This window comes from Alligator mississippiensis, chromosome 2 (assembly GCF_030867095.1).
Source record: "Alligator mississippiensis isolate rAllMis1 chromosome 2, rAllMis1, whole genome shotgun sequence".
NCBI classification, from domain to species: domain Eukaryota; kingdom Metazoa; phylum Chordata; order Crocodylia; family Alligatoridae; genus Alligator; species Alligator mississippiensis.
In genome coordinates this window covers 230,503,984-230,519,986 of record NC_081825.1, presented here as the reverse complement: position 1 = coordinate 230,519,986, position 16,003 = coordinate 230,503,984, and the positions used below count along the sequence as shown (strand labels likewise).

The following is a 16,003-nucleotide window of genomic DNA, read 5'->3' as shown; positions in this document are numbered from 1 at the left end:
ATTGAGAGTTATAGGACACTGGGCTAAATGTACCCAGTATGGGCCAACTTAGATAGTCTAACCCCAGTCTAGCATGTTTTATGTCCTACCAAATGAGAGAAACTTAGACTATATAAAGCCTGATTAAAAGATGCATAATACAAACTGTTAGATATGCAGAAGCAAGGAATTTTTTGGGTGATATCTTTTATTGGAACAACTGCGTGGTTGGGATAAAGTTATACAAGCTTTCAAATATAAAGCATTCTTCATCATGTTTCTGACAAAAAACTACATTCACTTTTTTGTCATGAAAAGTGGGTATTTTTTTATAACAACAGAAATTTAAAAGATTGGACAGACATTACTTACTTCGCTATACCCTGTTATGGTTGAACAATCAACTTCACTACTTTATTTCTCAAAGCTGCATTAATACTTGTTTATTTAATTGTGAGATTTTGTTTAATTAGTCCATACCCTGCCAAATGTATAAGCAATACTAAAAAATACAGCATTTAAAATTCTAATTGAGAATATTAAGATTGTTAAATATACTTTAGACCTAATGGAATATTTCTGTTCTCTCTTCTTGGTACAAGTCTGCATTAAAGAAAGATCAACCAGTCATCTGGGTATGCAGTTGTTCTCATTATCAACATGTTGCAATTCACTTCTATACAAATATTTAGCAGGAAAGGTTACATTATGTGCTTGTGGCTGAAAGTCAGGAACTGGTTTAATGGAAAATTTACAAAAGAAAAAAAAAGTGTCCAGCTCTAAAGTTGTTAAATTTGAAATTTCTTTTTTTGCAAGCTTAATACCTCAGCACTGAGAGATGGAATTTATTCTGACATTAAAATACATGCTGTAAGTTAAAATACAAGCTATAAAATGTATTTCAAAGAATGTCTCATCCACAGAGACACAAAAATATTCATCAAAATATAATAGGTACACTTTCTATAAAACAGACATCATGTCTTACAACAAGGATTTCAAACTTATGGCCAACAGGTGTTTTAGAGGGGCTGGGAAAGCAGGGGCAGGGCTCATTCAAAGTTCTGGGCACTGGCACGTGACACCACTTTCCCACTATGTTCAGATCCAGTCTGTGAGAAACCCCACAGTTCAGATCCAGGGAGCAGGATGAGTTTGAGATGACTCAGTTGCTGAGCAGCTATGGCAGAGCATGTAGCAATTTCTTTTGAGCAAACATCAGCTTCTGCTGAATCTGTATTCAGGTTTTGGATTCCCCATCCCCCCTGTCCTCCCCAACTTGGTCTCCCGCCCTTAGAGTTTCTAGGAAAATCTCTTAAGTGAAAACAATATAAACCAGTCATGCCTGAGATTTTTGGCCTGCAGGCTAGATGAGTGGTGCCAGGTCTGTCCATGGACCAGATCCAGTCTGTGGGTCCAATGCAACTGTGCAAGAATGGTCCACCTGGGCCTCCCTCCCTCCCAATGCAGCTGCCTTAGGTCTTGGCCAGGCCATTTGTGCATGGCTGGATCAGGCCTCAATCCCTTTGAACAGGACTGATCCTGCTGGGGCTGATCCAGCTACATAGGGCTTGGAAATTTGGTGGGGGGAGGGGAGAAGTGGGGAGTGGTGGCAGTGTTGTGACCCCCCTGCCAGATTTCCAGACCTGTGGGGAGACCCACAGGCCAAATTACATGGCTCCATGGGCCATATCTGGCCCACAGGCCAGGAGTTGAGCACCCGAGTATAAAACAAAAGATGTATTGTCTTCCTAGGTCTGCCATTAGGGCAACTAGTAGGTCCCAGAAATGCTCAAGAAGGTTTTGTATATATGGTCTACCTGTCAAACCTGATATACCACAGTAAAAAGTAGTAAAGAGTTCCTGCTACCCTAGATGAAGACTGTGTTATGCCACCTCAAGAAAGGGGTGGGTTCACATGGGAGCCATCAATGACAAAAGTCCTCAAACAGGGGGGCAGATGAAGGCCTCTACTTATCACTCTGTTTGAGTGAAGCCTAATTCAGGAGAAAAAATATGAGAAATGCTCACCTCAGCAAAGGCTGTGTGTTCTTTTCCTATTCCAGGTGATGATTTTTTGGGGAAGTAACAGTTAATTTATTATTTATGGGGACATACAGCATTCATGTAGGGGGAAGCTATCATGTTATTTAGTATTAACTTTGTGGGGGATAGATTTCAGTAAGCAAGAAATCAGAGTTTTCAGGACAAGAACAATATTCTTTATTTAGATTGTCTGAAGTCCCATTTTAAGAGCAATGTGTTCATCATGTTATTGAAACTAAGAATCTGCCCCATTACATTAAATTTCACAAAACTTGGTTATCTTGCCATATAAATCTCTAACAGCAACTTCTGCAGCTCTGAACATTGTCAGTGGGAACCCTATTTCCCATGCAGTTAGTGACACCAAACCCATCTATTGAAGCTAGGTAGTAGAAACAAAATCTGTTTTAAGTCAGTAGTTGCAGGGACAAGCAGTAGAGATCCAGTAGTACTTCTGTTTCAGTAGGAATCATTGGCGGGGCCCACCTCTCATTGTGGCCCTGATAAGAGGCCAGGAAAATTTGGGAAGGATCAAAAGAACTGGGAATGTAGTAGCAGAGGGGAAGAAATGTTGTGTATGAGCATTCATTTTAAAAGCCTTTACCTTTACAGACGAGACCAGTATTCAGATGGAAGGTGATAATATGATGAGCAAGAGAGATAGTAACTTGTTATACAGTATGGTGCAGAGAAAACACAGGCTTATGGATAGACTAGTGGTCTGGAATCACTAGACCTGGGTTCCTGTGTCTGTTGGGCTGCTGTTCTACAACGGGATCTTGGGCATATATTTCCTCTGTTTCCCACCCACTTTTTCAAGGTAACACTAGCACAGACAAGTAAGTAATGGTTGGAGAGGCAAGGATTTCTTAGGGTCATAGCTTTTATTTCTCTACTGAAAATAGTCCACACATTTGAAAGAGCTATCCAAACATCAAAAAGTAACCTGCTACAAATACAAAAAGAAACCCCCTATGACTGCACACGCTGGTCATCACCTTCCACCCCATGCTGGAACGGATCAGAAGAACTCCCAAACAATTACAGCCTATACCTGACAAAGATCATAGATTCATAGATGTTAGGGCCGGAAGGGACCTCAATAGATCATCGAGTCCGACCCCCTGCATAGGCAGGAAAGAGTGCTGGGTCTAGATGACCCCAGCTAGATGGTTATCTAACCTCCTCTTGAAGACCCCCAGGGTAGGGGAGAGCACCACCTCCCTTTGGAGCCCGTTCCAGACCTTGGCCACTCGAACTGTGAAGAAGTTCTTCCTAATGTTCAATCTAAATCTGCTCTCTGCTAGCTTGTGGCCATTATTTCTTGTCATCAGTCCTGGAGAAAAATATTCCCAGTACTCCTGGGTTTCAAACAGCCCCCTAACCTTGCCCAACTCATTGAAAGTTTACTTTCCACTGCCCGTACAAAGTGGAACACAGCCTTGCCTTGGCAAGAAATGCTTAACTTGTCAGAACATCGCCACTGCCACTACTATCAACATCCCCTCCATAAAGAAGCCCCCTGAATCCATGCCTTTCCCAAAATGTGACATACTTGATCCAATGCACCAAATGCCCTTGTGGCAACTATGTGGGTTAAACTGCAACTATGCAAGAGATTGAATTCTCACAGAAAGATATAGTAGAAGCATATTATTCACAGAACAACCAACCACTTGTCTCTGACCTCACTATGCTTGCGCTAGGAAGGAAAATCTACCTAACTAACCCCTTTAAGAGGCAAACTTGGGAACAGGGCAGGCAAGGGTCTTTGAGTAGATGTGATATCTTTTATTACAGCAACTGAGTTACTTGGGAACAAAAATTCATAAGCTGTTTGACCACTAAGAACCAAGGACTAACACTGATATTGGATTTATTGTCCATTATAATTTATCCAACTCCTGAATTCTTTCAAAACAAGGAAGGTGAGCTAGATTCCCCCCACACCCTTTTGTAGGCCTTGATCTCCCATTATTCAGCTTCTTTTCTTCTGCTAATTGCCTGTTTGCTACCCCGAAAATCTCTCAACCCCTCCTCTATGCTAGCTTTCTGTAATAATTTCTGGACTATCACAGCTACAACATCACTTTTACACTAAGTAAATGTGGGACTTGTTTGTGAGAAGACAGAATAGGAGTAAATGCGCTACACGGTAAAAAGCAAGAATGGGATATATCCTAGCTATGACTCAGAGAAAGAGGGCTTACTTGGTTTAACGTCCACTTACTATAAGATAGGAGCATGCACACATGAGGAAAGATGGAAAATCTTTTCCCCTTTAATCTCTCAGTATGTAGTTTGTTGGTCCATATACAGTCAAAAAAAAAAATTCTTTGGCACAGAATTAATGTTTTCCAACAACGTTTTGTGTCCTTCTACGACAATGAATTCAACAAGACTCAGAGATCCAACAAGGCAAATATATTTAACTCATATACTCTGTCTGTGAAGATACTACAGAACACTCAGAATATACTACCAAAGAGCATCTGTAATTTTGTTTTCTCCTTGCCAAGGCAAAACTTGAGCTTAGATAAACAGTACTCAATGGGAACTACCAAACCTGTCCTAGTTGCACATAGTCAACAAAAATGTCTTGAATTTTCTTGGATAGCTGAGTTACATTTTGTTGATCCACAAACATCTCTGAGTATGGCTTCATCTTATGGCCGCTATGCCAGTGCAAAATACATACCACCTTTACTGACATTTTTTGAAAACCATGCTGCTCCTAAATTAAAATCAGCAAAACAAACATGGTCAGAGTGAAGGTGCCGCATGTGGTGCCTGCTCTGGCCACTTTGGAGGCACACTACAAGTGGCACTTGCTCTAGCCACTCCAGGACACACACTGGATCCAGCAGGAGGCAGGGTAGATTTAAACCTTATAGACTAACTAAATCAGAGATGAATAAGCTTTTATAAGTAACTGCTTAATTAATCAGATGCTTAGAAGCATCTACCTATGTCCCTCCTTAGCATGTGATAAAGATACTGCAAATGTGCAAGTCTACCCTGACTGCTGCCTGCCTTCAAACTAACATTATTACCTACCTCTCTCTAAACAGGTAATATACAAATCGATTAACTGCTTGATCCAAATGCCAAGACAGTTAATGTAAATCTTCCCACTGAGGTCAGAGAAAAATAATTCCTAAGAGACCAATTGAGAGTTAAATTCCCAAACAGAGTGATGCAACTCAATATCCCCTCACTCCTAGGTAGTGATTAAATAGTACATATTACCTTGTTAACTAAGTACACCTGCCAGAAAAAAATATATTGTGACAAAGAATATTAAAAGATATCTGACATACAAAAAAACTAGAACTCTTGGCTCCAAAATGATACTTTTTATTAGCCAACTGGGAAATCGCAAGACAGTTGTCCTTTTCTGCAAGCTTTCAGAATCAAAGCCCCTTCATCAGGCTCTGGGAAAAGTATAGATGGTACAAGATTGTAAGAAGTCCCCATAGGTAGGAAATAAGCTTCATTTTTGCACAGAGGGAGCTGAAGATGGAAGGCTGTTCCCTCTGGGTCCATAAGAGTGTCTTTGTGAGCTGTGCTGAGTAGCTCTTTGATGTGTAGATCAGGAAGAATTCCTTCCCTGGAAGTGTCAGATGGCAGGCGAGGTAAAAAAAAAATCTTTCTTGTTGTTCTGCAATGAAGTTTAAAACCCAAAATTGGCTAAAATTTGGCATCTTCCATGTTTCAGGGGTACACTTGGTAGCCAACACGGCTACCAAGTACACCCCGGAAAGATATCTGAAGCACTTTACTCTGTCATAAAATGTAGTTCCTATGTTTAAAAAAATCTATAACTACCTAAAAATAGCAGCTGTTTTACACCTATGTACTAAACAGATTTTACTGAAAAAAGTATTCCATGATATGTCAAAGGAACAATCTAAGAGAGAACAGCAGTACTGTTATCCATACAAGAACAAGTTTCTGAGGGTAAGTGTCTACTGTTTAAGGCACAGACCACGATTCCTCACTTCTGTTTACAATTCTGCTTCACATTTAGGCGTGGTCTACACGTAAACATTTTATCAGTGTAGCTATGATAGTACAGAGAGAGTGTGTGAGAGCATGAGAGCGTGTGCAAGAGAGTGCATATGAGTTTCCCATCGTTTCCTTAAGAGATATAATTAAGCTAGCAGAATTGTGCAATACACAAAATTGCTGGAGGGAGATATGCTGGTGAAAGAACCCCTAACTGATTTTGTTCATTGAACTGATATAAAACTATACAACACAAATTACTGTGGTGATAAAAGCCATGTTTCCACTGGCAGGGTTTGCCAGTATAGCAAACCTTCTACTGTAGGCAATGCCTCATTATATGACCGTATAACAAGTCACTCCAACCCCCTGTACAGGTTTCCCTTGCTTTATGCTGTACACGTGTTCCTGGAAAATGGTGCATAACTCCAATTTGGATAAAGGGAACCCATTTTACAATGTAACAAAATGTTCCAAGTCCTCGACTGTACTGCCCTCCAGGCCCATTTCTACCATTTTTACAAGACAATTTTGGTACTCACCAACACCACACAGTACACACAAGCACAGGGCACTATCATAATGGGGATGGCAACTACAGAAGTATGTGTCTCAGACAATGAGTGAGGAGCACAGATCCACACATAAGAATACACTTTGAGCGTGTCACTCCCACAATGCACCACACAAAGCAGCTGACTGTGGGCTTCCACCATATCAATCACATAAGAATGAATTTACCTTGCATATACAAATTTTTGCTATAAGAAGAGTCATCGCGCAAGAGTGAATACACACATACAGAACCTACATAAATCGAGGGAAACCTGTACTTCACTTTGGTATTGTTATATGAAACTTACAAATGGACAATTTATTTCAAATGCAAGGTGGGAGTGGTGAAAATAAAGATATAAAAAAGTAGGGGCACACTGATAAAATTTTGATAGATTTTCTGGGCTAATATCAAAAGCCAATTATTAGCCATCTATATCACCTGATAGCAATCCGATAACTAATTTACAGGAATGCAGCCAGGCAATGTGGAGAGCAGCTCCCTGCAAGTAAGTCTATGGAGGAAAAGGGGAGTGGTGGAGGGGAGGGAAGGGGCATGGTAGGGACAGATAGAGGCCCCCACGATGAGGGAGGGAGTGGGGCAGGGGCGGGGGCCACTATCCAGTCAGGGCGGTAAATGGGACCCGAGTAGGAAGTGGAATAAGTTTGCTGATGACACTAAGATGTGGGGCAAGGTGGGCACTCTTGAAGGGAGAGAGAGAGAGGCTGTAACTAGATTTAGACAGACTACAGAAGTGGGCAGATGAGAATAGGATGGGGTTCAATGTAGATAAATGCAGGGTGCTGCACCTTGGGAGAAGGAATCCACAGCATAGATACAGGTTGGGGCGTTCCCTTCTTGAAAGTACAGAGGCGGAAAGGAATCTTGGAGTCATTATTGCCTCCAAGATGAACATGAACTGCCAATGCCAGACTGCAGCCAGCAAGCCCAGCCATACCTCATCATGCTTCCAAAGATGCATCTCAAGCCAGTCCAGAGAGGTGATACTCCCCCTCTATGCGACACTGGTCAGGCTGCAATTGGAGTACTGTGTCCAGTACTGGGTGCCGCACTTTAAAAAGGATGTGGCCAGCCTGGAGAGAGTTCAGAGGAGGGCCATCCGTTTGGTGAGAGGACAGCAGGACAGGCCCAATAAGGAGAGACTGAGGGACCTGAACCTGTTCAGCCTTGGCAAGAGGAGGCTGAGGGGGGACCTGGTGGCTGCCTACAAACTCATCAGGGGAGATCATCAGCAAATAGGAAGAGCCCTATTCTCCCCAGCACCACCTGGGGTGATGAGGAACAATGGTAATAAGCTGACGGAGAATAGGTTTAGGTTAGAGATCAGGAGGCAATATTTTACAGTCAGGGTGGCCAGAATCTGGAACCAACTTCCCAGGGAAGTGGTTCTCGCCCTTACCTTGGGTAAATTCAAAAAGAGGTTAGATGATCACCTGTCTGGGGTCTTGCGAACCCAACATTCATTCCTGTCTGTGGCAGAGGGTCAGGCTAGATGATTTGTTCAGGTCCCTCCTGACCCTAGCTACTACGAAACAGAGCCACGGGCAGCTCGTCCAGGGCATCAGCATCCTGGTGCTTAAAAATGGCAGCAATGGCACTTGAACTAAAGCTCGTCAAAAGAGCTTTAGTTCAAGTGCCACCACCACCACCATTTTTAAATGCAGGAATGCTTTTACCTGGAGCAGATCTGAGCGGGGCGAGGGTGGATACGGGCTGCCTGCTGTGGGTTCATGGCTCTCTGCTCTGCTGCTTTTCTGTTGGGAGCCCCATGCCTGCTGCACACCCCTTCCCCACCCAACAGCGGGAGGCATAACTCACTGCCCCCACCGCTGCCAGGTGGGCAGCAGATGTACAGCTGGCATTGGGCTCCTGAGAAGAAGGCAGAAGAGCCTTGAGCCCACAGCAAGCAGCCTGCATCCACCCCACGCACAAATGTGGAGGGGCACGTGGCCCCCCCCATGCCTCCCCCCAGGGGGTGCACGCAGCTGTGTAAACCTGCCCTCCCACCCCATCTCCATCCTGCACCCCCGGATAAGCTGCCTGCAGTTGTATCCTGCTCCCTGCCCCGAAACTGGGTCCCATTCACTGACCTTTCTGGGCAGCATCCCTAGTCCGTGCCCCTGCCCCACTCCTTCCCTCACCATGGGGGCCTCAATACTTGTTCCCTCCCCCATGTCCCTTCCCCCTCCACAGACTTACCTGCAGGGCACTGCTCTCCATGCTGCCTGGCTACATTCCTGGCCATGTGCATGTGTTTGGCTGTTCACATGCATGCGGCATCCAGGGCCCCCAGTCAGAAGGCATATTGTATTTACCGGTGGTATCAGCCAAAAAAAGCCTATAGCTGATAATGTTAATTTTCCTTTTATCAGTGCTGATCTGATATGCAACTGATATACTAGTGTACCTCTAAAAAAAAAAAAAAATTGACACTCCTTCCTGGCTGGCTTAGGGGCCACATAGATTCATAGATGTAGGGTCGGAAGGGACCTAAGTAGATCTTCAAGTCAACCCTCTGCCCTGGGCAGGAGAGAATACTGGGCTCACATGACCCCAGCTAGGTAATTATCAAGCCTCCTCTTAAAGTCCCCCAAGGTAGGAGCCAGCACCACCTCACTTGGAAGTTGGTTCCAGATCCTAGCCGCCCTGACTGTGAAGTAGTGTCTTCTAATGTCCAGCCTGAACCTACTCTCAAACAACTTATGGTCATTATTCCTTGTTACTGTGGGAGGTGCTCGGGGGAACAGGGTCCCTCCCATTCCCTGCTGATCCCCACTGGTAAGTTTGTAGACAGCCAGCAGGTCCCCTCTCAGCCTTTTTTTGTGAAGGCTGAACTGGTTCAGGTCCTGCAGCCTCTCCTCGTAGGGTCTCCCTTGCTGTACCCAGATCACGCGAGTAGCCTTCCTCTGGACGCTCTCAAGGTTAGCCACATCCCTCCTGAAGTGCAGTGCCCAGAACTGGATGCAGTACTCCAACTGTGGCCTGACCAGTGTCGCATAGAGGGGGTGAATCACCTCCTTGGCCCTGCTTGTGATACATCTGTGGATGCATGGCAAGGTGCAGTTGGCCTTACTGACCGTGTCCTCACATTGGCAGCCCATGTTCATTTTGGAATTGGTAATGACTCCAAGATCTCTTTCTGCCACTGTGCTTTCGAGAAGGGAGTTCCTCAGCCTATAGGTATGCTGCTGGTTCTTACTGCCCAAGTGCAGTATCCTGCACTTGTCAGTATTGAATCTCATCCTGTTCTCATTTGCCCACCCCTGTAACATGTCCAGGTCCAGCTGTATCCTGTCCCTCCCTTCTAGCATGCCCACCTTGCCCCAAATCTTGGTGTCACCAGCGAATTTGAACAGTTGCTTGGAATTTGTCCAAGTTGCTAATAAAGAGATTGAACAGTGCAGGCCCGAGGACCAAGCCCTGGGGGACACCACTCCCCAAATCCCTCCAGGCCGAATATGACCCATCCACCACCACATTCTGGGTGTGGCCTCTCAGCCAATTTGCGACCCATCTGACTGTGTAGGAATCAATGCCACAGTTGCCTAGCTTTTTAATAAGAAACAGTGTCAAAGGCTTTCCTAAAGTCCAGAAAGACTGTATCCACCATGACACCTGCGTCCAATGACTTTGTGACCTAATCGTAGAAGGCAATCAGGTTGGTCTGACAGGACCTGCCCCTAATGAACCCATGCTGGTTGCCCCTGAGCATCATCCCCCCTGCTGGTCCTTCACAGATGTGCTCCTGGATAATCTCAAAGAGCTTCCCCAGGATCGAAGTAAGACTAATGGGCCTACAGTTGCCCAGGTCCTCCCTTTTTTAAAAATGGGGACCACATTGGCCTTCTTTCAGTCATCTGGCACCTGGCCAGAGCACCATGAGTGCTTGTAAAGCCATATCAGGAGCCCCTTGATAACCCCTGCCAATTTCCTCAGAACCGTGGGGTGGAGAGCATCTGGACCTGCTTACTTAAACACATCCAGCCCCTCCAGAAGTTCCCTAACTCGGTCCTCCCTGACCCTAGGCCTGGCGGGGTCTCTCCTGAATCTCAGTAGGGGAGTCCTGGTCCCTGCACAAAAAAATGGACATGAGCAGCCAGTGTTAACCAAAGAGGCATTATGATATCTACAACCCTAAATGAATTGAACCAAACACAATCCAGTTAAAATTAAAAAAAACCCAACACAAACAAAAACCTCAAACCAACACACACATACAACACAGTCAGTCAGTCACTCTCCCTTCTTCCCCCAGCATGTATTTACATGTGGCTGCATTATTCATGACTGCAGGAAGACAAACTCAATGTGTATAGTAAAAACCACATACTTTCTAACAAACAGCCACATGTAATAAATTGAAGAGTCATTTATGAATCAGTGATACTCAGTCTTCTTCCCCAAGTGACAAGACCTTCCTAGGTTCTTTTTGATGAAAAGCCCCAAACTGTGATTATTTCAGAATACTGCCATAATACCAAACCAAGCCTTGAATAGCTTTGGGTTTGAGATTCATGCCCCTACCACCTACACAAAGAAAGTCATTTAAAGGATGATCAGCTTATGCAACAGTTTATAAGCAAAACCTAAAAACAGCAGAGACTCCTTATGCCTGAAGAAGGGTGACAGTGCCCAAAAGCTTGCTAAGAACTTTTTTCCAGCTACTCAATTGGTCTAATAAAAAGGTATCATATCTACTCAAAGAACCTTGCCTACCTACATCCTTAGACCAACATGGCTACAATCAAAAACCTCGTAAACAAAATCTAAGAATTCTTCAACACTGCATACCTGTCCCCCAATCTGCATGAAACTTTGTATGCTAGCAACATCAAGATCAATATGCAAACATTGAATTATAAGGCTTCAGAATTCCAAACAAGAACATACCATTTTCATAAGACCATGACCACCTACCTTCCTTTGGTTAAACAGAAGTGCAGATTGTCTCAGCTACCCAGACTTAAGTGGGTTAAAATTATTTTAAAAATTTTACCAAGTCTTCATAAAGGGTCTGTACAGTAGACCTTATTCCCATACCAAATTTCAACAACTAGCTCTTACATATTGAAGCCTTAATCTATGGCAAATGATTCAAGACAGTTATTTAATTTAATAAAATACTTTTAACTATCAAAAATACACATTAAATCCAGATTGCATTAAGTGTGCCAAAGGCCAGTCAGAAAGTAATGCCCCCTAATTTTTATCTCCTAAATAGGCCATGAACATGGAGAGTGTTCTGGCTGACTACTGGCCTAAGGGAGCCACAGTAAGCTCAGAAGTTGATATCAAGACCTTAAGGAACCTGAAACAGCCTGCAAAGAGCCCAACAGAAACACGTCTGAAGTGATGTCTGCACACGTGCTCACCCACACACCAGCCTGCACATAACAGAGACAATCTCATTGTTTGGGTGGACTGTGCTACCCCAACCAACAGCTCGGAGGACGAAGACTATGAGGGCAATATTTTCAGGATGCCAGCCAAGTGATGGAGGCTGTTGTGACAGTGGCTATGCAACAAGGGCTTTTACAATGTCATGATACATACCATTCTTCACTGGTGGTAAGAGGCCACTGACAGAGAATACTACTAGGCTAAAAAAAAAAACCACCTGCATGTTCAGCAATGATATACGAATTTTTCATGCAAGGAAACATTACTTTCTGACTGCCCATGGATATGCACATACACCATTGTACAAATTCTAAACTTTACATTGTTCTTTAAAATTAGTTTTATATCCCATATTGTTCTATTACTGAAAAATATGCTCTTCCCCATGGCCTAACACCTATACATTCCAAGGAGAATTTCAGGGTTGTTGGTTGTAGCCATTTTGGTCTAAGCACATATGCAGGCAAAGTTCTTTGGGTAAATGCGATATCTTTTATTAGACCAACTAAACAGTAGGAATAAAGTTATTTCCAAGCTTTCGGGCACAAACGCCTTTCTTCAGGCATAGGGAGAGTTTGTTGGTGTTTGTGCGCTCTCCTGGGTATTACTTCTCATATATTTCCTGGAGCATCACAGCCGCAACACTACTCCAATCCTAGACCCCTGACTGACAGCCATTTCTGATTCTTTAGTTAAGCCAAAAATAAATAAACAAATAAACACATAGAAGTAATAAAAAAGAAACACTACATGTTAAATACAGCAGCTCATTCAAAAGAGATGTGAAATCTAAAAAGGAGTTTTAGAAAAGAGAAATAACTGATAGTATTACAACAAACAATAAGAAGGAATAAGCTTCACCATTCAACAATGCATAAATCCACTGGACTGCTAAATATAAGGCCCTGATGTTGGACCATCTCTACAGCCAACTATGGATTAAAATGAATAATTGGTATGCAAACATACAAACTTAAACTATTTGGCTTTTTGTTGGTAGTTGTACAAATATAATGAGAGGCAACCCCCTCCTCCCCCCCGTATTATGCAACAGACATGCAGTATAACCCTAAATAAATAACTTTAAATTTACGCATGTCATGTCCCAGCTTGAGGTAGCCAGAAATAAGAGTAGCTTTTAATTACAAAATGAGATTTTTAAGAATGGGGGGGGGAAAAAAAATCAGGAGGGCCAAAAATTTTAGGAGCGACTCAGTTTTGGGTGGCCAACATGTCACCCTAGAACATCAGATTCTTAGGAAACCAGTAAGAATTTATTTTAAAGAATGCAGCCCTTCTAGAGTATTTGAAATTGAACATGAAACCAGCCACCCCCCCAGGATCACTAGGAGAACATCATCTATCGCATAGAAGATCAGTACATAAGTACACTATGAAGGATTGTAGTTATGTAGTGCACTGAATGCTTTTTTTATTTCTGAATGTAATTCAGCTCCTACCGTCCAAAGCTCTGCGTAATGCAACTCAAAAAGCAAAGCCAATAAACAGAAATGGTGTTCTGTTAAATTAATCATTGTTCTGTTTTGGAAAAGATTTACAGCTGGACAAGCAGCACAGGAGATGCACCCAGTTATCATAGATGGAGTCACAGTCACCCACAAAGCCACCACAGAGAAAAACTAAAATCAAGACCCTTAAGAACTGCCAGGTGGAACACAAACTTTAAAGATCCTGGGCTGCCATTCGCTCTTCTCATTCCAGCAGACCTCTCTCGGCAAAAGATTTTCCAGGGCAATGTTACACAGTAATAAGGCAACAATCACAGACACCTGCTTTTATTTCAAAGTTCCAACTGAGTGGTGACAAACGCTGTTTAAAACCAAACTACTGGAGCACAAGAGGAGATCCGAACTGTCAGCAACTCTCAGCACTCCTGACCAGCTGACTCCTAAACCTAAAATCCTGCAGCTCTAAATACAACCTGCTTTTATTTCTGGTACCTTTTTCAATCAATTTACCCAAATCTAGGCCCCTACAGCCATAGCCTCTTACATGGCCAGTTCAGAACTAAAGATTTGGCAGCAAGACTTCATTAATAACTACAAAGCAGCTATTATAAAAAACAACAAAAACAAACCAGAAATCCCTTAACCCCTGATTAGGCAAGGCTTCCTCAGGCAACATCTTCTACTGGACGAACTACCTCGCTAGGATAAAGCGAGACAAGCTTTTGAATGCAAGGCACTTCCTCAGGAAGCTGGTCTAGCTCTATCCCAGCTACACACTTGGTCCCATGAAAAGCCCGCCAGAAAGCCTTGCCCCTCGCATCACTTCTGGACCATCATGGCTACAACATCACTCTGACACTACCTTAACCCCCCGATTTACGTGTTTTAACAACCGAGCGGTATTAAACAACCCGTGTTTCACTGGCACCCTGGATGGGAAACGGGACCAGTGCGGGATTGGGGTCTAATCTGACAGCACCCCCCAAAAGCTGGAGTTTAAGGAGGTGAAGCGATTCGGAACGACCGGCTCCTCTCAGCCTTTCTGCTCATGGAGCCAGGTGGGAGTTTTGAGAGGGGGGGGTTGTTGGGGTTTTTTTGTTTTGTTTGTTTAATATTCCCACTCCTGGCGCTTCTGAAGGGAAACTCAGGCGCAGGCACGCAGGACCTCGGGGAAGGCTCCCCCCGCCGCCGCCGCCCCGGGAGCGCTGCCCCAGCCACTGAGGGCGCGAGGCCGCGCGCGGCTCGGCCGGGACCCAGCGCACGCAACAGGTCCCCGGGCCGGGAGGGGCTGAGCCGGGCGCCATTAGGCACTCATTCGGCAGCGCCCGCCGGGCAAGGTCCGCACCGCGGAGCGCCCCGACCCCGCCGCCCCCAGCGCTGCGCTCACCTGCTCCAACCGCCGCCGAAGCCCAGCGGAGGCGCCGCCCCGGCGCGGCGCGGCCCCCGCCCCACCCCGTCCCGCTGCGCAGGCGCGGCCCCGCCCCGCCCTCGCCGACACGTAGAGCGCTGCCCGCTCCGACCCCCCCCTTCTCCCCGCTGGCGGCCGTTATGGGGTGGTTGAGCCTCCGGGGGGCCGGCGCTGTGCGACGCTGATGATAATGACGATGATCGCAATCGCGTTCCTGCCATCACGTCAACCCTGGTAATAATAGTAAAAGCGCTCAAAACGTGCCATGATGTTTTGAGGCAGCTCGTGAATGCAGCAGCACGTGCAAGTCACTACCAAGGAGCTTTAACTGAGTGTCGGGCTTGCTCTCAGCACTTGATCACTGCCTGCCTCAAAACAAGGCCTCCGCGGTGGTGATGCCCCAGGTCTCGCTCACTCTGGCAGTGACAGGGCCCAGTGTAAAGCCAGTTAGACTTAGCTGCAGACTTATTTGCACGGGTTTTTTTTCCCGCTGTGCGGTAGCTTTTCTGCAAGTAGAAACATTTGGAGCTCCTGATATGATCATATTTAAGACCTGGCAATGCTGCCTGAGAGGGAGGTTGTACTCGCCTCTGGACCCACCGTGCAGCTTGGTAAAGCCAGGCCCCTCCACACCTGCCGCTGGGAGACCAAACCCACGGCCCTGGTTTTACTAATGCCCTGTGGCACCAAACTGAGCTAAGCGGCACCTGCAGCCGCTCCTCAGCTCCTTGAGATGGCCTGTCACACGCCCCCTGGTTTGTTCCCTGCCCTCCCTCCTCACTCTCTGGGTACCAGAGCTTCAACCATCCTCTCCTTTAGCATCCCTTCCTCCTGAATCCCTGTTCTCAATCACCATCTCCTTCAGCATCACCCCGTCTGTGTCCGAGGCTTCCCTCCTGATCTCGCTGCCCCAAAATTGTTTGTTATATATCTAGCAGAGGCTTATAGTTTTCTGGGTAGGCCCAGGCCCATTGCTTTAGGGTTACCTTACATCCGGGTTTTCCCAGACAACGTCCTCTTTTCGGACCCTCCAATCTCCATCTGGATGTTTTTTTGAAATCTGAACCAGTATCCTGGATTTTGCTCTGCTCCACTGGTGGGAGTAGCAGGGAGTGT

General features: G+C 45.1%; 1 protein-coding gene across 3 annotated transcripts in view; it reads right to left on the bottom strand.

The window, feature by feature from the left end:
• The window catches only part of PALS1 (protein associated with LIN7 1, MAGUK p55 family member), a 94,673-nt gene extending 79,746 nt beyond the window's left edge, over positions 1–14,927 (bottom strand). For all 3 annotated transcript variants that reach the window (XM_006266428.4, XM_006266429.4, XM_019476760.2), the window contains exon 1: positions 14,867–14,927. The gene's annotated coding sequence lies outside the window, so the exon portion shown is untranslated. The remainder of the gene's footprint in view (positions 1–14,866) is intronic.
• Positions 14,928–16,003: the final 1,076 nt, after the last annotated feature.